Source organism: Zophobas morio, unplaced genomic scaffold (assembly GCF_036711695.1).
Source record: "Zophobas morio isolate AGI-343-1 ecotype UQ-CSIRO unplaced genomic scaffold, CSIRO_AGI_Zmor_V1 ptg000017l, whole genome shotgun sequence".
Classification (NCBI taxonomy): domain Eukaryota; kingdom Metazoa; phylum Arthropoda; class Insecta; order Coleoptera; family Tenebrionidae; genus Zophobas; species Zophobas morio.
In genome coordinates this window covers 8,609,995-8,637,029 of record NW_026972122.1, presented here as the reverse complement: position 1 = coordinate 8,637,029, position 27,035 = coordinate 8,609,995, and the positions used below count along the sequence as shown (strand labels likewise).

Sequence of the window (27,035 nt, the reverse complement as noted above, 5' to 3'; positions counted from 1 at the left end):
ACGCATTTTGTCTTGCTTTATGACCGGTTCATTGCTACCTATAGTTGTTATTTGAATAAAAAAAAATTTTCTTTGCAATTTCGACGTAAATTTTATAATAGCCAGTTCTTCAATTCCTCTCTCTTCCACTTCTTTTTTTAGTTATATACTTAATCGTCATTATATATCTCTCCTTGTGTCATATTTAGTTTGAAGATATTCTTCCGATGGTGATTTTATGCTATATATATATATATTATATATATTTTCTCTATCTTTTTTTATTGATTTTAGCACCTCCATAAGTGTTTATTCATTTTTTCTGTACTCATGTTCCTCCGTCAATAATAGTCCACATCGTATTGTTACCATGTACGGGTGTTAATTATACTAATTTGCACGACTAACTATACAGCGATTATGTACAGAATAATTTCGACTCGACATGAATGGATTTGACTAGACTATACGTCTCCCATTGTCTGAACTTCACTGATTGTTCCCGACGATGGTTCCCATTTAAACAGCCACGTGGTCCTTCTCGAACGGTCACCGTCACCGCTTCTAGGCTTATTCTGGAGCATCCTTAAAGTAGTTTTCAGAAACTGTTCAGTCATTTCATCACATTAAGGAGACCCAGGATTGTTTTGAGCTTAAAAACTTAAATGTTTGGATTAAATAACACTAACACTCTTAACAAAACCGCCGTATTTTCACTTTTAAGAGGCGGTTTTGAAGTAAAAACGCGTTTTCCAGAATAATACCCTACGCTCTTAAAATGTTATGTAAATATATTATATTACCGTAAAAAATATTTTGAGTAGCTTAGAGCTACTTTCTACAATTGCTTACGTAAATTTCACCATTTGAATTAATGAAGCAGAGGCCTAAAATATTTAAATTTCAAAAATACTTTTATGATACACTCGTATTTCTGTGCTTAATTCTGTCAATTAAATCTGGTTATAAATAGCTTACATACATTTCTCATTATTCCAAACCTTGTAAAATGTGGAATGAAATCGGTCATCGATACGAGTCGTATAAACGGACGTATTTGGAAAGGTCAAGTGTCCTTTAAAAATGCTGACAGAAAACTGCAAAAAATTATGTGAGTTATTCTAAGATCAATACCGAGCGAGGAGACAGCCAGAACTTTATAGAAATATATAAGGTGAAGTGTCTTTTCAAGTTCTTATTTTACGCTACACTAATTACATGCAGAAGTTTATAAAATAGCTGCGACAGTAGGAGAAATTTTATCTAATTCGGACTATGTTATATTTTAGATGAAGTTACAGTCCATTTAATAAAAAATCATATTTTTCGGAACTAAAATGAAACGCATTAAAAGTGTAGTGTTATAAAAAACAGAGTCATAGACCCCTTAGAGGTGTGGAATCTAAATCCTCACGAAATGCTAGAAATACAAAGCGCACGATATTACAAAAGAAACCCGAAAAAAGAAAAATGCTATGATGAAGAGACACCATGTGGAAGGTTCTCTAATTTTACGTCTTCGCGACTTTTCGTGACCATCTCTTCGTACGAAGAAATAGGTCTCCCGCTTCCGTCTGTTTGTCTGTCTGTCTGCCGTCTGCACGGATTTTTATTAAACAGATAATCTCCGAAACTGCTGGACCACTAATCGAATCCATCGAGCGACTTGCTACTTTCATGTTTTCTCAACGTTTCATAACCCCTAAAGTACGAAACATGTTTCCTTAATACCAAATCCTGCTTGGCAACAATCAGAAAAATATGGTTCAAAGATTGTTAGGTGGGACCAAATACCATACCATATAAAAGAAATCTGGAATAGGTGCAATTAAATTGCAAAATTTGTAATGCCAAATACCAGTGTTTGGAATGGTTTGCTCAAGATGCATTACTGCTTTTTCATTCTTGGCGTTGATCATAAACCAAATTTTTGACGAAATATTTGAAGCAACCTTAACTTTAACATTCTTGAACAAAGTATTAGAATCGTTCTTTTCTCTGTTCTTGTTCACAGTTTTAAAATGTTGTGATTCTGGAACTTAGGAACTATTGAACGTTATTAAAAACAAGAATCGGTACATATTTGTGTAAGTAACGATAGTAAAAATACAAACGAAATACTTGAATTTGTATTCGCAAGTCGTTAATCAACAGAAAGTAATCAATACAATTTTTCAGTACGCAAATAAACAATTACGTCCTTTTAAGCGAAAACGCATTTCAAGATTTTAGTTGTCAATTACGTCATGTAGTCGTTACGACATTGATAAAAGTTAAGTATATTCTGGTGTAATTTGTTGCCACGTATCCGGAATTTTTTTTCTTAATTCGAATTGATTCTGCGGTTGGCTTCTCGATGAATTATTTTCAGTTATAATATCACGAGAGCATAGAAAATAATCGAAAATACTAGCCGATTAACGCGACGTATCAGCTGAAACACAACAAGACCGCAGGTCGATTGATTTGATTTATTTTCTAATACTTGAGTGGTATTCGTTACGATTATATAATAAATGTCAACATCATTTATTTCTTTAATATTTACACAAATTGAACGTAAATTCATCTGAAAAAAATTTCTTTGCAAGCCTTCAGATGTATTTTTGTCGAAACTTTGAGAAATATTTTGAATTTCGACACTGTTTGCAAGTCTTCAAATTATTTCCTAATATCTATCTATATATATGTCTCAGTTTTCACAGTATTTACGGGTTTTAGATTTTCTATTGCTTCATCAATTTCTTCGGTGGAATTTGTACCAAAACGACTCATTTTGCACAAATTTTTGATTATTTACTTCTCGGGACCCCCGTAACTACAGAAACTATCAATTAATAGACCTAACGAAACACAAAATCGATTATATCACGTCGTCAACCGCATAATCGATTATTAATAAATCGGATTCTAAGAAAATAGAATATTTTGATTGGCTTAATAACTTAATTATGTAATCATAAATACACAATAATGACTTAATTTTGAGCTTAATAAAATGTGGTTTACAATGTTCGGAAGAAACTTGTGTTAGTACTGTAACTCTCTAATTCATGCAGGTCTCATTTTAACTCGGAATCAATATGAAAACCTAAATGTTTAACAGGCTAGCGTTTTTTTTGTGTCAACTATAATTTTTTACTTAATATGAGCTGATGAACTAAAAACGAGCCTACAACTTTTTTTTTTCAAGGTGAGTCGATTTTATTTCCAGTTTATAGGCACGTCTGACCGACCACATTAAGGTTGTGTCGTTTGCAAAAAAAGAGAGGCCTATCTGGCAGCAATGGCCCACGAGTAGTACCCTGGGGATACAACTACCTGTCTTACTGCCTTGCCGTAGAGAAACCTTCTCCAAGTCCAAAGTGACTCCAATTTAATGAATATCGACGCTCTAAACATAAATTAATTTAATTAATGTAAAAATGAAAAAAAATTGTGTCGTAAAAATTTAACGAATCCAAAACTGAACTCAATGAAATATTTATGTTTTATTAATTAGTTATGTCATGATACTGATTTACTACTATTATTTCTAGTTCAAATCATACAAAGCGAGGAATTCCGTTAATTAAAATAAAACTTCGGTAAAAGTCAGGTCAAATATTTAAGACATAAACTTTTTTTCAACGAATTGTGTAACCTATAACACCAAAAAAACTGCAATATTACTGTCATAAATTTCTGCATTACTTCCCACCGCGTATAATGATTCTAAAAATAGCTTCTCAGTATTGCCATCATAAATTTCCGCATTACTTCCTGTCAAATAAGTATATGAAAGCAGCTTGCGAAATTTGTTTTTTTTTTCGTGAGATAATGAAAATTCATACCCAGCCCCCACGCGACGAAACAGACTTGTCCTCGATATTTCGACCTAATTTCTGTTTTTATCCCGATCAAAAAACTCATTAATTTTATATGCCGTAATAATGAATTCAAATGAAACATTCGTTTGAAGCTCGCTTTGACGTTTCCTCGTTTAAATGACGTCATTATACCTCTGCATTATCTCCAGCACCCCAGAATCCTTAAAACACAATAACGCGACAATTTTGACACCGGCATTGATCGTTTTCACCCTTATTTAAGGTGTAATTAAAGTTCGGCACGCATCGAAAAAATTAATTAAGTTTCGCCTCATTCCTGTTTTAATTAAAACGGAAGACGGAAGTAGCCTTTATGTATATAGAAATTATTTTTCTTTATTTTCTACGCGAAATTTAATTATTTCGTGCGTCAACGAAATTCCCCTACTTTAGAGACGTTTTCATCAGTTCCATTCCGCTTGTTTTCCTTGACGCGTTTCCAGAACCTTGAACTTGACTCCCGGAATGTCGGTCAAGTTGAAATTAAACTCCTTTGATTAAGAAAATACAAATAAATTAAGACCGGCTCACAAACTGATAAAGCGAGTCGACACAATTCCCTTGAAAATAATTATTATGCATGAGTGCGTCCCCAGAATGCTAAAATGAAGATCAAAGGTAAAGAAAACAGAAAGCGCTTCTGCCGGCTAAAAAGTACCAAGTAACATGACAATTTTCTTGAGTAACGAAGCGTTAAATTCCTATCAAAACTTCAAATTTTAACTTTAAATACTTACGTAAGTACGGCGCGGGCTTTGATTATTGGCGTAATGGTATAAGTTGAAAATTCAAGAGAAAGCCGGCTCGAGAAAATCACCGCAGTGGTTTGCTTTTTATTGATAACTCTTAAAACACCCCAACCACGCTTTAATTAACCATCTGGGTGGAGAGATTGAATTTTAAACCGATTTCTATTCTCGTTTCATTGTTTATGTAAATAAGTAACAGATGTGGCGGGGTTATCAATCTTGCTAAAGTGGAAGAAAATGCGGGAAGGGAACGACGGAATACTTTTTAGGAGACACCAGGTGGTTTTAATTACCCTTTTAGACAACAATTTAAAAGGGTGTCAAGGACAAGGTATTTCTAATAATGTGTCTAGTTTTCAGAATTGTTTCTTTTTTAGAAAATAGAAAATTGTTACTAATAGGATAATAGGATTGTAATTGAGCCTATCGGGCGACTTGCTACTTTCATATTTTCTCGACATTTCATGACCCCTCGAGTACGAAAAAAAGTGATTTCCGGTTTCCGTCCGTCTGTGGCCTGTATCAATTTTTATCAAACAGATAATCTCAGAAGGACTAGACCGATTGTTGCCAAGTTTTGTATGTATGTAAGAAATATCATTTAGATGGTAAAGCCCCAACGAAAATTTGGATCATCCTCCCCACCAAGAATTTGATGACGTCATCTCAAAAAATTCTATATTAAAATGCTTTAAACATTATACAGTAATATACTCTTACACTTGTAGTATGTGAATCCACTTTGAGTTTTGCATTTGGACATATATGATTAGATGGTAGTAAAGGCAATGTCATCCTCGGTTTGTTTTTTAAGATAGGGCATTAAGTCAGGTGTTATGGCATAAAAAGGTCTTCGACTTTGGCTATCCAATGGTACTTTCTGTTTCCGACAATAACAACATTGATTTGGACAGAAAACGGAACTTTTCAAGAAAAACTCGTTTTGACATGACAAAATCGGAGCCTAAATTCTGATTAATTCCATTTCTATCCAAAAGTCCATAGTTAACTTATTGATTAAGAAAATTATCCAATTTTAGATTTTTATTTAAAATCGCTTCTTGTGCTTTTCTCTTTTTCATCGTCCCTTTTTTATGTTGATGGCCACTCAATTTTTTTCGGCAGCTCATATTTTTATTTAATTTTAAAACACTACCAACAAGGTTTATTCAAACCATACACGTATCAACAAGGGATTAATTATAGTCATGTTTTAATCAGATTCATCATTAGAAAATATCGTAAAAAAGTGAGGTTATAAGAAGTAACAACATTTAAAATACTACAAATAATACCATTTGTTGAAGTTGCCTGATGGAATCAAAGGTATTTTTTATCAGTTAGGTTGGAACAGATTTTTAGATAGGGACTGTTTTAAATAGCTGGAATTGCAATATTAAGCAAGAAGAAAAGTACTTTCTGTTAATAAATATTAAAATAAATTTGCTACTGACCTATTTTCACATCAAAGTGAAAAACGGTATGGATATTTAAAGAAAAATCACAAGGTTATAAAGAGTATAATGACACTACTTTTTCTGCCTAGGTTGTTTTCGTATTTTTTCTGTCGCTCATCCGCGCTAAAAAAGTGACGTTACCTGTTTGGCTTATGATCAAATCTCTCTTTGAATTTTTTAAACTTTAGAATTGGTGTTAGTTATCTTATTAGTGCTTTTCGACTCCGCATACCTCATTTTTACCATTATTATTCTTGTTAATATTTTATTTAATCCACAATTCTAGGATTTTTGTGTCATTTTTTTCGTACACAACATAGACGAGAAATAGAGTTTTTCATTGTGTTACTTCCAAAAAAAAAGTGCCCGTTGAATTGAAGAATATTGTTACCCTAACACCGCATGTATAATGACGACTGTGTTTCTGCGGTCATATAACAAACATAATTATTTTTCACTTGTATTTTCGTTTTTTTGTGATGTTTTCGTGATGACGTCTTTGACTTTTTAATTATAAAAATTAAATTTAATTATCAAAACGCAAACAATGCATCTTCGGTTCGATTTTTTTAAAAGATGACCATCAATTTACTGGAAGGAATGAATAAAAGAGTGTATGAAATATGAGAATTGGCGTTTTAAATAAAGACAGACGGAGATAGATACACATAGGGGACGAGAGCAAAAATGGATTAAAAAAGCAAGAGGGAGTGAGAAAACGGGGACAATAAGAGGGAAAATGAAAGAAAGCAAGGGAGAATGGGAGAATGAGGGAGAAAGTGCAAGAGTCTAATATGACAACAATCGGTCCAGTAGTTTTGGATACTGTCTGTCTAAGAAAAATCGGTCCAGACAATCGGCAGACGACAGACAGACAAAACCGCAGATAAACAGATGGAAACACGAGACCTACTTTTTCGTACTGTAGGGGCCGAAAATCTGGTAATAGGGTAAAAAATCAAGGCAGATTCATTACCTACAAGTACATATATTTTATAAAAACCAGTGAGAAAGGAAGAAAACGGGCGACAGAGAAAAAGAATGAGAACTGGTGGAAGAAAGAAAAAACGAACGAGAGAGAAAACGAGCCGAGGAAAGAGTAAAGAACGAGAAAAACATTTTATGTGCGAGAGAGCAAATGGGAGAAAGAGGTAGAATGGGAGAGCGAGAACCAGCGACAGTGATGGGAGGAGAGGGGAGCGAGAGGTAGGAAAAACGGGTGAAAGAAAGAGAGAAAACGAGCAGGATGAGGGGAGAGGACGAGCCAGAGAAAAAGGAAGAAAACGAGCAAAAGAATGAGATAAAGTGACCGCAAGAATGAGAAACAAGCCAAAGAAAGAGTAAAAATCAGTGGGTGAAAAAGAGAATGAGCGGGAGTACAAGACAAATTGAGATAGAGAAATACTACAGACGAGCGTACGAGAGAGAGAGAAAGAGGGTGAATGAGAACTGACGACCTTGATGGGGAAAGCAGAAACATAGAAGTAAAGGGAGAGAGAGAGAAATCGAATCAGATAAACCAGTAGCGGAAACTGGGAGAGAGAGAGAGCGCATGAGGGATGAGAGGGAACAAGAGCAAGAGGGAGAACGAGGATGGGAAATAAAGATATTGCTAGCGAAAAAGGAAGAATACGTGTAAAAGGGGAGAGGGAAACGAAATCTAGAGAGTAAACGAGCCAGAGGAAGAAAGAAAGAGACACAAAGAGCGGAAATGAACGAGATACGGAAAGCAAATAAAATAAAGAGGGAATATGGGAACTAGAGATATTTATGGAGAAAGAAAAAAAACAGTGTCAAAAGGGAAAAGGAGTGAAGAACGAGAGATAGAAAAAAGGAGTCAGAGAAAAGGAGAAACCCAGCGACAACGAAGAAGAGAATGAACAAAAACGGGTGAGAGAATCAGATATAGCGAGGAAGAGAATATGACAGCGTTAGTTACCTTATTAGTGCTTTAAAAATTTAAGATAACTCAGTTCTAATAATCAATTAAAAATAGCATTCGTCACAAAAGGTCTCACTTTTGCTCCTAATAAAATAACATATTAATCTAGGTATTCATTTAATGATAACCTCTATATTGATTCGTATCCGATATATAAAAGTCGATGCTGGGGTCAAAATTTTATAATAAACTACCACCAACAACAAAGTTTCCTGAACACATTCTTGCAAATAGAAATTAAAATTTTTCTACATAATAAAACTATTACTCGTATCATAAATTTTTTAGTGATATAAATCTTGACTGTTCACGGTTAAGTATACGTTACAGTGTATATAACAGCACGAATAGCTGTAGTTACATAAAATTTAGATGCTGTTAAATTTTGGCTTTCACCGCAAGCCAATATTCTCCGGGATAAGCGAAATATTAAGTATTTCTAAAAAAAATTGGGGCGTTTAACAAATAAAGCCAGTTTAATTATGAAACCTTCTAACGCCTGACCACGTTGCCACACACAAATTGACACATTTTACTGGTCCCAAAGGAGAGTTTAATCAAAGCTTTTTCTAAATAAAATTTTGTTATATTGTTAGTGGATTTTAATAGAACTTAAGTTATTTTATCGGTGTTAAATAATTGTATGATAATAAACTCGAATGGTCCCATAAATTTCTTTCATTGTTGAAACGAAAATATTTACACTCGGAAGTGTTCCATTGTTTTCTCATCAACATGAATTTTATTTTAAAAGCACAGAAATGTGGAAAATAAGCCAGCAGGCAGTTATGACAATATTTTCATTGGATTAATTATTATTTTAGATTTTCTCTTCATAATTTCTTAAAATTGTAGTTTTCCTTTTAAACAAACACCTAACCGACGTAGAGACATTAATCAAATTTGTGTTTCAGGAACTATGAACATACACTTTATACAGGAAATAGCATATTTAATAAAAAAGAACTCATAAACAACTGAATGGTATAGAATTAACAGAGTTAGCTGATGTCTTGTATAAATAATTTTGTATAAATTCACTAAATCCTAATGACAATAAAATACTGCTGTTATGTGTACCTACAACATTTCGCACATAAATTTTGTTAATTAGGGTAAACCTACTAAACACCTTTAGGTTAATATTAAAAAAAGGGTAACATCACTCTATCATCACCCAAACACAATATCTGAAAACATTTTGACTTTTATACAAAACTCCACCAATTCATTGAACACAAGCAGATAATGTTATAAAATTTTTGAAATTATAATTCCATACGATATTGAGTTCCTTTTTCTACTAATTTTCATACGGATATTGCCACATATAAGCGAGGTATTTCCTGTTGAACAGATCGCATAGCATTCGTCGAGTAAAACTATTTTATTTAAATTCTTCAGATTTATTTGCCGAAAGTCACTGTATAAGTCATGAGATCTAAAACCGTATGTTGATCTTCTGCATATTTATTGCCCATTATTTTAACTGATTATGTTACAAGCTGTGATGTTTGCCGAGATTTCTAGTTCGTTCTATAAAATGGATAAAATATGTGTTAATGCAGCGATTTTCGGGCATTATCTGCATTAGAAACACAGTGTGTTTCAAATAATCTCCGAATCACGTTGTTTGTACTTACGTGTGTATCGATATTAACTAAATCCGCTTATACACTGATGGATTAATTTCTAAAACTATGTTAATTAACTGTAAATTATAAATAACTGTTGTTGGTAGTATTTTCCATGATTTTAGGGTTAAAAGAGAATTTCAAAGGAGGTAAAAGCTCGTAATGAAATTTTCACTGAATAATAAATAATTACAATTAGGAATTTTTAATAAAGTGGTAGGTAGTTACCTTACGTACCCAACATTTTAATGATGTGTTCTGTGCCAGTTTCCTTTCGAAGCAGTCCTGAAACAAGAAATGTTCAAATACTTTAATAATCTTGTGTGATTAATACACTTCGAAACACACAACTAACTTCAAACAGAACTAATTGTTTATTATCAAGTACAACGAATTTTTGATAAAATTCGTTGGGTAACCACTTCCACATCGTGAAAAAAGATCGACTATTTGTACAGTTGGTGTTAAAAGTTTTGATTAACTTTGTAACGGAACTTACTTTTGATTAAAAAAGAAGAGTGGGCTGATTAAAAAAAGGATTGATAGATAGAAAATAGTATCTGAATGTTTAATTTTGTTGATGTTTTGTACATTTAAATAAATGAATCATATTATATATGGCGCCCAACGTGGGTCCTGAAGCACCCCATTGTACATTCGCGGTTAATTGTGTGCAAAATTCCATGATGCCGCCGAAACTTAATATTCCAGCTTCAGTTACTCTACCTTCGTTGCGAAATTTCGAGCTTTAATCGCTCAATTGCCATATAGTGTCACAGAAGAAATGCAGTTGGATATGGTTTATGAACTTTTAGCTCTGAAGATTCGAAAGAGACTTGGGGTAGTGAAATAAACTCTTTCAAAGATTTGCTTAGTGTGCCCGCGAAATAGAACAATCGTTTCTGAATCCGCGTTGCGCAAACAAGAAAGAAACACAAACCAGGACGGAATGCAAATAAAGAAGTTACGGCCTCGTTGTGAATATTGTAAAAAATTTGGTCACTTAAAGAATTACTGTTGCCAACTGGAAAAAGAAAACGATGATAAAGAACCGTCAAAGTCAACATCAGCAAGATCAAAACCTGAGTGTTATGGCTGTGGTACTCCTGGTTACTACAGATGGAGCTGCCCGAAATGTAAAGAAAAAGCAGACGTCAAAACTAACTTCTTTGAATTCTCACGGCTATCTTTAGAAAATGAATCAAGCTGCGACGCTCCAATCCTACCCTTAGAAGTGAAAGGTGCAAAAGGAATTGGACTCGCCGATTCAGGATCAAAATGGAACATAACTGGTCACACCCTCTATAAAGTGTTACAAAATAAGGGAGTTAAGTTTGAAACAATGGATGCAGTGGTAACATTAGCTGACGGAATTCCTAGAGATAAGAAACTGCTGCTAGCAAATGTAGACGTTAAGACAAAAGAGAAAATAACTCCAACTAGTTTTGTTATAATGCCTTATTTAACCCAGAACCATACGCTCTTAGGGCGGGAATTCTTGAAGAAGGCTAACATTGGTATAGATTTCCAAAACGAGTGTTGGTTTTTTAGAGATAAACCAGAACATACTTTTAAATATGTAATTAAAACAAACTCCGTAAACAATAATCCCATAACCCTATGCCAAAATGAAGCTCAGAAGATTAAAGACACGGCAAAAGATGAAATAAACACCCTACTTCAGAAGAATAGCACCATCTTCGAACAAGCGGGAGAAACTACATTTGTTACGCATCGAATTAACACACAAAATGCTGTACCAATTTCCGTACCACCGTACCCGCTGAACGGACCAAAGAAGCAATTCCTGCGTGAAGAATTGAATCGATTAGTAACACAAGGAATTATAGAAGAGTGTGAGTCACCATGGTCCAGCCCTGTGATTTTAAATCCAAAAGGAGACAGCTATCGTCTTTGCATAGATTATCGTAAGCTAAACTCAGTAACGGTAAGCGATAGTTATCCAATGCCGCGAATAGACGATATTCTTCACATCGCTAAACATACACCATTCATGTCTACAACTGATTTACAAGCAGGTTACTAGGAAGTTCCTGTTGGAGAAGAAGATCGTGACAAAACTTGCTTCGTGACTCCATTTGGGACGTTTAAATTCAATCGAATGCCTTTCGGGTTGAAAAACGCACCCGCGACATTCGTTCGATTGATGGACAGATTTAGATCCGGTTTGAATGACACTGCAGTGTTCATATATATAGACGACATCTTGGTACTTTCAGAAACTTTCGAGAAGCACATAATAGACTTACAAACAGTGTTTTCGCGTTTAAAACTTTTTGGTCTTCGTGCTAGACGTGAGAAGTGCTCGTTCTTCTGTGACTCGGTCAAATTTCTGGGACATATACTGACCAGTGGTGGAACTAAAACTAACCCTGATAAAATAGCTGCTATCCAACTGTTGAGACCTCCAAGCAATCGCAAACAGCTGCAAAGTTTCATTCAGACATGTAGTTGGTGTCGCAAGTTTGTTTCAGAGTTTTCCGAAATTGCACGTCCCTTAACTAATCTTCTTAAGAAAAATGCTTCTTTCCAATTTGGTGAAACCGAATTAAGAGCCTTTGAGATGTTAAAAGAAAGATTGACTACCGCTCCTGTCTTTGCTCAAGCCGACCAGATCAAGCCGTATATCCTTAGAACAGATGCAGGTTGTTACGCCTTGGGTGCAGTTCTACTCCAGGGGGAGAAATACGACGAACATCCAATAGAATACGCCAGTCGCTTGTTAAAGGACAGCGAGAAAAATTATTCAACTACCGAAAGAGAGGCGCTCGCCGTAGTATGGGCTGTAGAAAAATTCCGACATTATCTGGAAGGTGCGAAAGTGGTTATAGCGTCGGATCTTCAACCATTACGGTGGTTGCTGACTTTAAAATCGCCTTCGGGTCGTTTGGCTCGTTGGGCGCTCCGCCTTCAAGGCATGAATATGGACGTTGCATATACTCCTGGTAAAATCAACGTAGTAGCTGATCTGTTGTCTCGACCATTTTGCTCGGATGAAGAAGAAAAGTTACAGAGCTACTTCGTTAGTGTTGACCTACCGTCATACGATGCTAAATCTATGCGACAGAAACAAATGGAAGATGATGAGATCAAGATTATTATATTATCTCTTGAAGGTAAAGATCCGTTAGAGATATCTAGATGGCCTGGGAGGGGATACGTAATGAACAATGGTGTTCTCTTCCGTTTCAACCCATATGTGGACTCTGAAGATCCCCAGTTAGTGATTCCCAAAGAATTGCGTAAAGATGTTTTGGCCCAATACCATAATTCGCCTACAAGGGGACACTACGGCATCGAAAGAACGACCCTTCAAAAGATCTCTTCAAAATTTTACTTCACAGATATGAGAAAATATATTGCTCGCCATGTAAAAGGTTGTATGGAATGCCAGAGATATAAACCAGAGAATCGTCAACCTGCGGGCCTACTTCAAACCCCAGCCCCTTCCCAGAGATTCGAAGTTGTAGCTGACTCTGAATCTTGTGCAAAAATTCTCATCTAAGAAATATTCCTGCGGTTTGGAACTCCGAGGAAAATGATTTCTGATAACGGCGTACAATTTATCAGTGATGTAATGCAGCAAATCAAGTATTTATTGTTTTGGTATCACAACTCCGTTTATTCCTTTGTATCATGCAGAGAGTAACCCTGTTGAACGGAAGAACCGCGAATTGAAGACTCAGTTAGCCATTTTGGTTCAAGCTCATCACTCAGAATGGGATCATCACCTGAGCAGCATTCGATTCGCCATAAATTCTACATGTTGCGACTCTACGGGATATAGTCCTTCGTTTCTCACATTTGGTAGGGAGATACGAGCTTCTCATGATCCTGTATAAAAAAAAGTGATTGATGCAGAAAATTTCATACCAAGAATAACTTCTTACTTAATGAAGCTAGCTACTACTCTGTCTGAGGCAATGGATAGAAAATGCAAGAAACAAGATGTACAGAAAACCCGCCTAAATTCCAGACGACGACCAACTGTATTCAAGAAGAGTGACAAGGTTCTCCTGAAATCTCATACTCTCAGTAGCTCCAAAAGTGGATTCTCTTCAAAGCTTATCCCAAAAAGGGATGGTCCTTATATGATCTTGCGAATTGCTTCTCCTACAACCTACGAGTTAAGGAGCTGCACAAATCCTCCAGAAAGAATCGGACGCTATCACGCCGCAGACCTCAGCCCGTTTATTGAAGGGACTGGAAGTGATACATTAACGCCCTTAATACCAAAACGGAGGAGGGGTCGTCCTAAAAAGAATGTTTCATCCTAAACAACACCGGAGGGCCGTTTGTGTTGTTTAGAGGGAGAAGTTGTAACGGAACTTATTTTTGATTAAAAAAGAAGAGTGGGGTGATTAAAAAAATGGTTGACATATAGAAAATAGTATCTGAATGTTTAATTTTGTTGATGTTTTGTACCTTTAAATAAATGAATCATATTATAACTTTAATTTTGCTTGTAATCAAATGTTTCAGGTGTAAATACAAAATCCAAAATTGATTATACTAAAAAAGTTTCTAAAATGCAATGATTACCAAATGTAGTCAGTAGTGATAATCAAGCAATTATTCCGTTTAAATTGACCTACAATAATCGTCATATTGGATAAAATTATTCAATTTTAGTCATTCAGTGATTACTGAGTGAGGCAGCGCGAGTACATTCCTAGCTTGACGGGCTCCCAGGACATGTCACAATGCTGCCGATGGGGTTTTGAGCAAGACCAGCTGCTCGAAGTCTTTTCTCCGGCTTTTTGGATACGGCCTGAGTGTAGTTCGAGATGGCTCGTTTGACGGGGCCGCACTATGACGAATGAATGGATCAATTTGTGCATTTATTCCGTTTAATTTGTCCTACGAAAATCATCACATTGGATAAAATAATTCAGTTTGCGTTGTTCGTTGATTTCTGAGAATAATTTCTGATTCACTTTGACATTTGAATTTTGCATGATTGATTTTTGGCAGCATCTGCAGGATTAATTTTTACCGTAATCGTAATACATATTGTTGTTTGGTTGTTGTATCAGCTCAGAAAATGGATTCGGTCTCGGACAGGTTAAAGTAGTGAAGACTGAAACTAAAAGACTAAAGTGAAGTATACACATTTAATTCTGTAATACTATTGATAAAGCTTAAATAAATTTAGCTAGCTGTTGCCGATAATTTTTTGATATTCATGTTACGTGATATTGTTTTGCAGTTATTTTAGCTTAAAGAAATTAGTCGTCACATGAAGAATTAATATTTATGTCTGAACGAATTACTTACGTAAGTGCAAACATGTATTACACCAAAAGAATCGTTGCATCAGTGTATAATACGTTGAGTGCTTTGAAGCTGTCAGTTTATTTTCATTTTAGGTATGTTTTCTAAACGAGAACCTTGTGAAATATAAACGAATGGAAGTCGTGCCTCACTAACTTTGATTTTTATGCTTTGGATACTTCACGTTACTGCACAAACGCTTGCAGAAAATACCATTTGCATCTGTCTGCAACACATATCGACAATAACAGATTTTTTTTGCTCCTGTTGAATAATAATATCATAAGATGTCTGCTTATTTCTCCACGGACCACCGAGACATGGTAGACATGTATCCACCCAGGTGTTTCAATCACGTATGTTAATTAGCTGACCCTATTACTGTTATTAACTATTAATAAATGAAACGCGAAACTGTTTCCATTCTGAAAAAAAGTGCATGACTGAAATGCAGATCTCCGGGTTAAGCTTTCCTGTTCAGCGTAAAAACAATGACGTTTATAGAATTTCATTGTTGCAATCCATTGTTAGGTTATTAGGTCGCGGAGTTTTATCCGGGACAGCTCTATACTGCAGTAATATTGTGGGCAGCTCATTTTAAGCGGAGTTTGTAAAGTGCGAATGATGAAACTCTCAGCGGCAAGTCCTCAACCGCAGCAAATGATAAAACTTTTAATAAGTTCGTAATATGGTAGTGAGGAATCCACAACTGACTTTACGTCAGACGTTGACATCGCGCGTGCTTTCACCTTTAACCTACCACAAAAGCAAAATGTGGAAGGACAGCTGTGGCAAAAGTTAGACTAAAGTAATAAAATATCGATTAACAAACAACTTAAAACACTATTGGTCGCATTGGAACTACTTTTAAAGAATATTTGACATTACGGAAGTAAGTTACATGAATTTAACGTAATTTGTCTGGGAAAAAAAACAACATAATAAAAGATGGCGGTTTTCCGCTTTCAGTTTAGTTTCATGCGCTGAAACAATAAAGGATTTTTTCGAGGATAACGGTTTGAAGAAGAAGGGGAGACAGTTCTTGAGACAGATATTATGGACAAAATAAACCAACAAATTGTTTGCAAGGACCAAACATAAAAAGTGTTGTTTTACATGCTAATGTATCTTCTCATACAATAACAACTACAACAGAAAATATTTGCCAAATTTGCCACTAAATGTGTAATGACTAATGAACTAATGATGTACAACGACTTCAAAAATACTAATAAAATATAATAGTAATAATAATAACTTTATTGGTTTTTTGGCAAATTATGGTTTTTCATTGAACAAAATCTCATACATATTTTTTTCTACACTACATAACATTAATTAATCGATCTATTAGAATATATACATTTTGATTACAATTTACGTATTATCTATAATATATGCAATAAAGTAGAGGCTTCTTTTGCTAAGAATTTGCTTTCGTTGTTTTATTTGGTACAGCTTTTTTCGTTCTAATTGGGTAGTTTAGATTTTGTTCTTTTTTTAGAAATGTCAAAATTGTCAAATTTTTTTTGTTTAAATGAAGATCATAAAGTGTAAAATAATGTATTATATTCTCTAGATCTAGTAATGTACTTATTTTCTGTGTTATATTATTAGTACACTGACCGGCAAAAAAACCGGCCACACTAAAAAATTTCGCAAAACCACTTTAAAAATTAGCATAAAAAAGAAGACAAATAAACGCATAATTAAATTTAATTTAACAAAATAACAGAAGCATACTAAGTACGATATTTTCTTAATTAAAACAATAAAGGAGGATGTTGTTCCAAACAGTGTTTTTCGTCATTTGATTATAAGTGTGACAGTTAATAAATGTTTTCACACGAAAACAATGCCGTTAACTCTTACAGACGTCTCTCAAATTGTCGCTCTATTTCTGTTATTTTGTTAAATTAAATTTAATTCTGCGCTTATTTGTCTTCTTTTTTTGGCTGATTTATACATCATGTGTCAATAGTGAATAGTTCTTTAATAAAATAACTATCACTAGTTAAATTAATAATTTTTAAAATTTGGTTTTGGGAAATTTTTCAGGGTGGCCGGTTTTTTTGCCGGTCAGTGTATTTTTACTTACAATTATTGAAGTCAGCGTACATGCATGATAATGTGTCCGATTTCCAAATCATTGATGTAAATAGATATAAAAGCGGACCTAGAACAGATCCTTGGAGCACTCCTTAGTTTGCATTTCTGAGTACATTATTCATATGTATGTACAAAGTGTTGCTTATTTTGTAAATAGGTTTTAAACCATTGCAATTTTAGACCAGTCCGTAACTGAACAACGGTAGTAAGAAGTATTTCAAAGTGTGATCGCTAAAAGTCATGGGTTTAGTTATAAAGCTTTAATGTCAATGTTAGAAATAATCCTACTCAAAATTGACTGCCATCCCAATGTTTGTAAAGTTTATTAAAAAATGTTATCATATAATAATATAATATAAATATATTTGGAGCAGGTGGTGAAATTTTAATAGTTTATTGCTTTTTTAGAGTGTAAAACACATCAACAACAGACGGCCATCATCTCTGAAAGTACTGAGCCGATTGTAGTCAAATTTTGTATTTGTATTAGGAATATCATGTAGATAGTAAAACGCTAACCAAAATTATATGTAGTGTATGATTCCGAATTGAGTTTTTACCCGAAACGTCCAGATTTTTGGAAAAAAAATCAAAATTATGAAACAACAATTTCCAATTTAATTTAGAATCTGCAAAACCGAATGCTCGAAATCTTGCAGATGGTTTACAGTTATGATAAGCATGATAAGTTTTTAATCAAAATATATTTACTTATCCCCTCCAAAAAATTGACGACGTCAGCTGAAAAGTTTATCGAATATATCCAGTCTAAAATGTACAAAATATGATGAGTCTACTTGTGATTTATCATTCCATTCATATTTTTTGGTTTTGCATATACAGGTGACCCAATGGTTGCTTGAATTTATTTTATTGATTTAATCAAGAACTAATACACCAAATGCTTTGAGAAACCTGGAGATGTTTTAAAGTTATCATAAGCATGGTAAATTTTTGATAGAAATGTATTTACTCGTCCCCCTAAAAAATTGATGACGTCACCTTAAAATTTTGCTGAATAAATCCTATCTAAAATCGGTAGTTGTAATTTATCATATACGGTGACTCAAAAAAATTAATAAATCAGTCAATTTATTTTATTGAATAAATCAAGGATTGCAAAACTGCAAGTCATTGCAAGCATGGTAAATTGTTAATCAAAATAAATTTGTTTATTCCCACCAAAAAATTGATGACGTTATATCAAAATTTTGCGTAATAAATTCTACCCAAAATGTGCAAAATATGATGAGTTTTTACTTGTGATTCATCACTGCATTCATACTTTTTATTGATCAAATTAAGAACGAGTCAGGAGTTTTTATTAATAAATTTAATGGTACTGCTTGAGTACCAAGTCGGAAATTTAGAAATTATATTAGCGAGAACGAATAATCACAAATGTTTTCTAAAGTAGACAAATGATCCAAATACAAGTTGAGATAGGACTTAGGAGGATATACGAGTATAAACCACCACCACCACCACATATAGGCCAGTGCCGAAGCCTTTGAAAATGGTAAAAAGTGAAAAAAAATTAGAACAAAATGACACCCATTGGAAAAGGAAGAAAATATAACAAAAATAAAAGAAAAAATAATTTACGGGCGATCTGAGGTCGGGAAGGGAAAGAGGGTGAGCTTTTAAGGGTAGAAAACGGTTTATGACGATTTCAGGCAAAACTACAAGTCCTATTGCAAAAAGTTAAATAGCAAAGTTCTAGGTAATAAAAAGATCTACAACTTTTGTATTTACACTTTCTTTATATAACTTCAAAATTTAAGCGAAAAATACAAATAACCGACTTTTTGGTTTTTTATTTTTATCTCCCACAAAAAAAAATTATTACGAAATTTGGTGAAAACTTACCTATTTATGTCCCAAACTCACTGTATTTTTTTTTTATTCAAAATATTAATTTTTTTCCCTTATTTTGATTTAATATCGAAAATCACCCTAATTTTCAATCGAAAATTCTCACGTCAAAATATTTGCTTTTTTAAAAAAATCGGTATGCTTTTTGTTCGCTGAAATCCCTACTTTCTGATGGTGTAAAAAAATTATACCCTACTATGGCAAATTTTCACGGGAAATGCAAAAAACCGAAAAAACTCGAATTCAAAAATTAGTTTTTTAATTATTATGTAAAATTTGGAGCTACTTATTAAAATTAATTTCTTGACACTTATAGTAATAGATACGTATATTTGAAGACATAAATTTTGATCTTGCCTATACATTATATAACTTGGAGAAAAAAATTTCACTGGTAAAAATGTCTTCATTGGGCTACGTTTCTGTAGAAACAACAATTTGAATCTGCAGAGTTTGGTTTAAGAAACTAAGGTCCTATAAAAATGTAAATATTTCATTTAAAATAAAATATAAAAGTTATAGATCTTCATCACTGAGCCTTCACCAGGTTCACTAAGAGTTCAAAAATGAGGTTTTGGGTAACTAGACAAAGTATACTTTCTTAGTATCGTGTACTACTATATAGCACAAAAATTTTACTTTAGGTTAAGGGAGCAAATGCGATTATTGTTCTAGTAAAAATAAATTACGAAATATTTAAGACCGTAACCTATAAATGACTATATATCATGTATTACATACATTACATTTCTAAATAGTCTAGGACGATCGAAAAAACAAAGTGGGACAAAATGAAACAAATGATAAAAGAAGTATTAAAACTAAATAAATAAAAGGATGCTACGAGCATGCATGTTTGATAGAGTTATAATATTTGTTTTATGTTTCGTTGTTTTTTCTTTGTTTTATCAAACCAGTTACATTATAGACCAATTAAAACAGTCTGACAATAAAATTTTGCATAATTTTGTCAAAAATTTGTTGCTGCAAGTTCAGTCACTTTCGTCTGGTGGAATTCGTTACATAATGATAGCTTTTGGTTTTCAAGATCACAACCTTGAATGTCAAGTATGCAAATACTGTATTAATTAGTACCGTTTAGATACATTTTTGCATTTTTACAATAAAAAAAAGCGTTTTCAGTAACCAGTTTCCAAATATTTCACTACTTCTTCGCGTTTGCTACGCAACGTTGCTATAATGAACGCATTTAAAAGTGAATTTTCACTAGAGCATTTGACTTTAAGACACAAAAATCCATACATTTTTGTAACTTCGGAATGGCAAAAAGAGTCCAGTTTCATCTACGTTGTGTACAGGTGGGCAGTGGCTATATTTTTTGTTATTACTTTATTCTTGTGTTTTATCGAAGACTGGAACGAGCCAGTTTCATTCCAAGTAAAATTTTTGCTTTATTTTACAAACTGGGCTTACATCATTTCCACGTTTCAAGCAGTCGTCATCGCTGATTTAACTACTAAGGTTTTTAGAAGATTATGTAAGAAATCAAGATCGAACTTGAAATGTTACCAAGTCTATTGGCTAAGTAACATCCTTTCTACTGACATTGCCTTTCTGGTAACGATCTGGTACTGGACGTTTATTTACAACCCTAAAGTGGATGTGTTAAGTTTGGCGAACATTTTTAAACATGGCCTTAATTCTGTGGTGGCGATGGTAGACTTATATGTCGTAGCTCATCTAGTTCGATTACTACACGGTATCTACAGCACTGTGTTTTTAGTAGTTTATGGATTATTCAGTGCTGCGTATTATCTGTGTGGTGGTCTTGATAAAAACGGATATACATACATGTACACATTTTTGGACTGGCGAAAACCGTGGTGTACTTTTGGGATATGTATGGGGATGGTTGTTATTGTGAATATGTTGCATAGTGTCGGTTGGTTGTTGTATCAACTAAGAAAATGGATTAGTTCGAAATATTTTAGTACAGAAGAAGAGAACAGACATTTAATTAATACAATAAAATACGTAGATAAGAGAAAATTTTTCAAAAATAAAATAAACTAAAACACTGTAAGTTGTTTTACTTTCCAACTATAGATATAGAACAGTTACTTTATCAAATTAAAAAAAAATACAAATTACACATGCAGTAGAATCCATTTAATTTTGGTAAGGTGGTGTAAAACTATATGTTTCTGTCTTCGTCCGATACACTGTATTTACACAGGTACACGTCGCCGCCTCCAAACCGCTAAGAAGTGCCGATGTTCTTTACTTGCGTAAATAGAATGTGTCGGACGAAGATAGAAACAGAAACATACCAGGTGTCGCAACTGGTACACCTTGCCAACATTAAAAAATTCCATTGTGCAAACAACTTAAACGAATCGTAGAAATATACCAGGGCTACCTTAAAACTAAGAGATCGCTTTAATTCCATCAAACATTATTATGCATTAAATTCACTCACTTTCCTGTCGTCGAATTTATAATTTAATGATAACTTTGACTTGTCAAGATCACAACCTTGAATATCAAGTATGCAAATACTGTATTAATTAGTACTAAATATTTAAGTTTTTTCACATTTTTACGACGAAGAAAAAAACGTTTTCGGATTCCAGTTTCAAATATTTTACTTTTCTTTCGCATTTGCTCCGCAAGTTGCTATGATGAACGCATGTAAAAGTGAATTCTCACTAGAACATTTGACTCTAAGACATAAGAATCCACACATCTTTGTAACTTCGCAGTGGCAAAAACAGTGCTCGGGTAGTTTAATTTACGTTGTGTACAGGTGGGCAGTGGCTATATACTTCATTATTACTTTAATCTTGTGTTATGCCGAAGACTGGGACAAGCCGTTTTCATACCAAGTTAAATTTTTTCTTTATTTTACAAACTGGGCTTACATCATTTCTGCATTTCAAGCAATCGTCGTCGCTGATTTGACGACTAGGGTTTATAGAAGATTGCGAAAGAAATCAAGATTGAATGCAGTTAACTTGAAATGTTACAAACTCTACTGGCTAAGCAATTTCCTTTCTACTGATATTGCCTTTCTGGTGACAATCTGGTACTGGGGGTTTATTTACAACCCTAAATTGGATGTGTTAAATTTGGCGAACATTTTTAGACATGCAACTAATTCTGTGGTGACAATGGTGGACTTGTATGTCGTAGCTCATCCAGTTCGACTATTACATGGTATCTACACCGCTGTGTTTTTAGTAATTTATGGATTATTCACTGCTGCGTATTATGTGTGTGGGGGTCGTGATAAAAACGGATATCCATACATGTACAAATTTTTGGATTGGAGAAAACCATGGTGTACTTTTGGGATATGTATGGGGTTTGTGGTTGTTGTGAATATGCTGCATAGTGTCGTTTGGTTGTTGTATCAGCTCAGAAAATGGATCCATTTGAAATATTGTACTCCAGAAGAAGATGACACACATGGACGTAATGCAACAGACGACGACACTGAGGGAAAACTTTTAAATAGTAAAGTAAACTTTAATTTAAAAGTTGTCTGAATATAAACTGAAACACTAAAAGTTGTTTTACTTACTGTTCAACGATAGCTAAAATTTTGTTTCATGGGCCCTTGAGATTTTGCAATTTGTAGAATACAAAAATGCAGGTAAGTACAGCTACCCCGTCAAAAAAAAATTAAAAAAAAGATTGTCTAACAATAAAAAAAATATAGGTAAAAGAGTGATATCTGTAAGTGTGAATAAGTGTTTTAGTACTGTCTCATGTGATTCAAAATCCCATCATGCTACTATCAGAACGTCGGAGGTAAACAAGAGAATTTGATCTGTCTTCCTTCATTTCATTTTATGTTAATTGTGTTAACTGAAACTTGGTTGAATGACAGTATAAGGGATGAGGAACTATTTTATACAACAAAATACAACGTCTTTCGAGGCAAAAAAAAGTTTGCAATAACACCTTGGATCTTTTTTCCTTTATTGATTTATTTGTAATAAATATTAATTATAATTCTCATAATGTATATATTATCGTCATGTATATCACCCCTTCGCGACAGTAACAATGAAAATGCAACTTCAATATACTTTATGAAAAACTGTTATCAACTGATTTGACTTTTCTTGATAACTATTCCGACGTAGAGAATGCAATTCTTCAGTTTTATTGTGTACTTGATAATATCCTTGACACTTGCGTACCTAAGAAAAGAATTTTTTTCGAAAATTATACTACGTGGTTTAATAGTCTTATTATTATTACTACGCTGAAAAAGAAAAAATCTGCCTGGCTGAAATATCAAATAACAAAATCCTCAGATGATCATATATCAATCAAAAGTTTACGAAAACAACTAAAATCAAAAATCACATCAGCTCTACATACAACCAATGAATAATTCTGTTAAGTCAGATCCCAAGAAATTTTGGGCATTTGGGAATTCGAAAAAGAAGACTATTCTCGTTTCACCTACTATAACATATAATGAGTCAAACGGTTTCGCAGACCACTGTGCCAAATCATTCATAAACGTTTTTGTTTCGATTTGTCGAAAATTAGAATTTTTTAGGTTTTCGTTACCTATTCATTAAGATCAATGGGTGCAATCAGGAATTGTTCAAACAAGAAACTGGTGTTCCCCAGGGTTCGGTGTTGGGCCCTTTGTTGTTTGATATTACTGATACCGTGGAGGTTATAAATGCGTATTCTCTTTTGTTTCCAAATGACCTTAAAATTTATAATATTATTAACTCGCTGCAAGGTTCGCACTAGTCTCCAATAGTTGTTTCCGATTAAAACAAATTGCGCTTTGAGAAATCCTTGAATTTGTCCTGCATGACTTACGATTAAACGTCCCCTAGAATGAAGGCCGCTTTTGGCTCTAAGATATTTTATCCAGGCATGATTTCGGGTCTTGCCATTAAGACTCTTCTTTTATTTTGGCACTTTCTCCAAAAAAACTTTAAGCGTAATAGTTTATTGAAAAGTAGTTTCGATTTTTTTTCAACTGACAAAGTTAAACATAAATATGCTTACATATGCTTTACCCACAAAATACGCAATGGATCGTCAAAATATTCCAAAAATGCAAACTCGCCCTTCATTCGCTTCCTGAAGAAGGGCGACGTTTCACCTCTTACGAAAATCCAAATACGAAAAACGTCTTTACGTCAATGTTCTGTTAAACATGACAATGTTTTGGCATTTTACTTGTCATTCTCGCTGCCACGATTTTGCTAGTTTCATGATTGCTAAAATTTATAAATGGTGTACAAGGGATTAAACATGTTTTTTGTTTCTAAGAGAATGTTAAAATTCTCGCGAGAACAAAAAACACTTTAATCTTGTATTACTGATACTACTTTTTCCACTACCCACAGATTTTTTCTAAATCCAAGCTGGAATTACTTTGGTCGTTGTTATTTCATCTATGAAAAACTAATAGGTAGGCTATTCACGGTGTTGACGCTTGTTTATTGTCGTCAAAATGATTACAAATTTTGTGATTTTTCGTGAAAATATGTGAAGTTTTGGAAGATATGAACAGGCAAAGAGAACTAACAACAGAGAACTACTTCACGAACGAAACATTTGACACGTTGAAAAAATTCTAAACTGTTGATTATTATTTTTTTGTTGTTACTGTAAAACAGATGCACAAAGACAATAATACTGTGAAAGTTCATTTTTAACGCCAAAAAAACAATATTTATTTAATTCTTGTCAAAAATGGTTCATTTTCTAATTCCGAAAAACTCGATATGGTCTTTTATAATTTACGAAGAGACAAGAGAAAATGCAGGAGAAGCAGTTCGAATTTACAGAATTAGGTACTCACATAGAAAATGCCCAACAAACAAGACAATAACCTGTAGCATTATAAAAAGCTTGAAAGAAAGAGGAAGTTTTGGTAAATTAAAGAAAACCAGAAGAACAGCTTCAAATTTCTGTGGGTAAAATAGCATTAGAATGCGATATTTCAGAAAGCTCTATTCAAAGAACTTTAAAACAAAAAAATTTAAACCATACAGAATTCATCTTGTGCAGCAATTACGGCCAGGTATTGTAAAGTTTTATTTTTTATTTAAAATGATTTCCATCGTTAGGAGATTTAAACAGAAAACTGACATTTTATTGCGTGGTTGAATTACACAATATGAACAAGGCAATAATTTTTTGAAAAAAAAAAAACATGTGGAAGGAGAAAAATCTGGTCATACACTAATCCATATAGGGTACGCGAAACGAAGAACCAAACTAAAATATTTTAATGTATGGTGTGGTATTATCAATGGTTACTTAATAGGACCATATTTTTTCAAAAATACACTCACTGGTGTACGATATTTACACTTTCTTCAAGAAGAATTACCGCTATTGTTGGAAAATGTACCTCTAGGACCAGAAGAAACATGTGGTTGCAGCAAGATGGAGCACCACCTCACAATGCAATTGTAGTAACTGACTATTTAAACAACATTTATGATGAAAACTGGATTGGGAGTAGAGACCCCACTGCATGGCCGGCTCGCAGACTAGATTTAACGCCATTAGATTTTTTTTTGTGGTGATGCATAAAAGATCTGCTGTATTTGCGACCTTTGGTCGATTTAGAAGATTTAAAAAATAGAATTAGGAATGTTTTATTTCACTCAACTTTCATTTTATTATTTTTATAGATTTTATTTTTTTTATCGACAAAAAAGTGTTTGTATCAGTGTAATCGTAATTTATTGCTCTATTAAAATCCGCCCAAAAAAGTATGCGCTGCAATTTGAAAAAATATGGATTTGCCTTGCGACGCCGACGCCACCTATGCGTCGTATTTGCAGTGTACTAAATTGAGCTTCCCCCTTCAAGCTAACACAATGGCGTTTATAGAATTTCAATATCTCTATCCATTCTCAAGATATTAGGCCGCGGAGTTTTAACTGGGACAGTCTGTATATCTCATGTCTTGAATATGGAAAAAATTCATCTTGACACACAAATAGCTAACAGAAACACGTAAACGTACCCCAGCAGAGAGCATAGAAAATGATTGAAAATACTGAAACATCACAGACCGCAGGTCGATAATACGTCGAATTAAGAGGTTAGTATTTTCGATTTATTTTCTAATGCTCGAGTGGTATTCGTTGTGATTATATAATCAATGTCAACATAATTTATTTGCCTATTATTTATAAAAACTGAACGTACAATTTTTATAATAATACACCCTGTTTGTATTCAAAGATTCCTGTTAATGCCAAGAAGAAGTAGATGGTTCTGATGATGACGGAATATCTGAATTGCTTCAAATCTAATCTAGGATTTTAGCACGATGTTGTTCGCTAAGTTTTAAGTAAACTTAATGAATTTGGCGTGGAATGGCCCGTTACTTTAATTAAGTATGTCTTGTAAATTTGCGCCAGAACTCGTTATTACACTCGCTGCAGAAGATCGGTTAAAGTGGTTCGTAATTCTTGCCTTTTTACTCTCTACCTTAACATTTCCTGCACCTAAACGCGTCCACCTACTAATTTGGTTTAAACTTACGGAATAGTTCTTGTACCAAACTTTTGTTGCTTTTCGGTCGTTATTTGGCGTCAAAAATAAGCATTTCGTCTTCACATTCGAAGTTCGTTTGACCATCATCTTTTCAAACAATCTCACCGGACATAAATCTTCAATTTCTTTGTTTGGGGTCAGCCACTTGCTTTCAGCCAAATTTTTCTCGCCTCATTAGGTTGTTTTTCCAAAAATGATACTATATTTATTTCTTTTGTTTTCACAACACCTTGTTTGTAATCAGATCCATTCTTTCGTTTCATATTAAATGTCTAATCCTTTAAAATATTCGCCACTTCTTCATCGGTAGTCTTAGCTCCTCAGTTCACAGCTCCTACTTTCGATGTTTACAAAAGTCTTCAAATTGTTTCCAAATAATATATGTCTCAGTTTTCACAGTATTCACGGGTTTTAAATGTTTCATTTTCATTTTGCACAAATTTTTGATTATTTACTTCTCGTGTCTCCCGGAAACTGTAGAAACATCAAGCTGATTACTTGATTTTTGTCGAACGAACCGAAAATTCGATTATATCACGTCCTCAACCACATAATCGTTTATTAATAAATTGAATATTTTGATTGGCTTAAAAATTTATTAATTA

The 27,035-nt window shown here is 33.8% G+C and overlaps 2 protein-coding genes across 7 annotated transcripts in view; one reads left to right on the top strand and one right to left on the bottom strand.

The window, feature by feature from the left end:
* Window positions 1–27,035, top strand: part of LOC135130537 (diacylglycerol kinase eta) — a 408,323-nt gene that overhangs the window by 158,664 nt on the left and 222,624 nt on the right. The gene's annotated exons all lie outside the window — the stretch shown is intronic.
* The window catches only part of LOC135130538 (uncharacterized), a 280,120-nt gene that overhangs the window by 70,184 nt on the left and 182,901 nt on the right, over window positions 1–27,035 (bottom strand). The window lies entirely within an intron of this gene.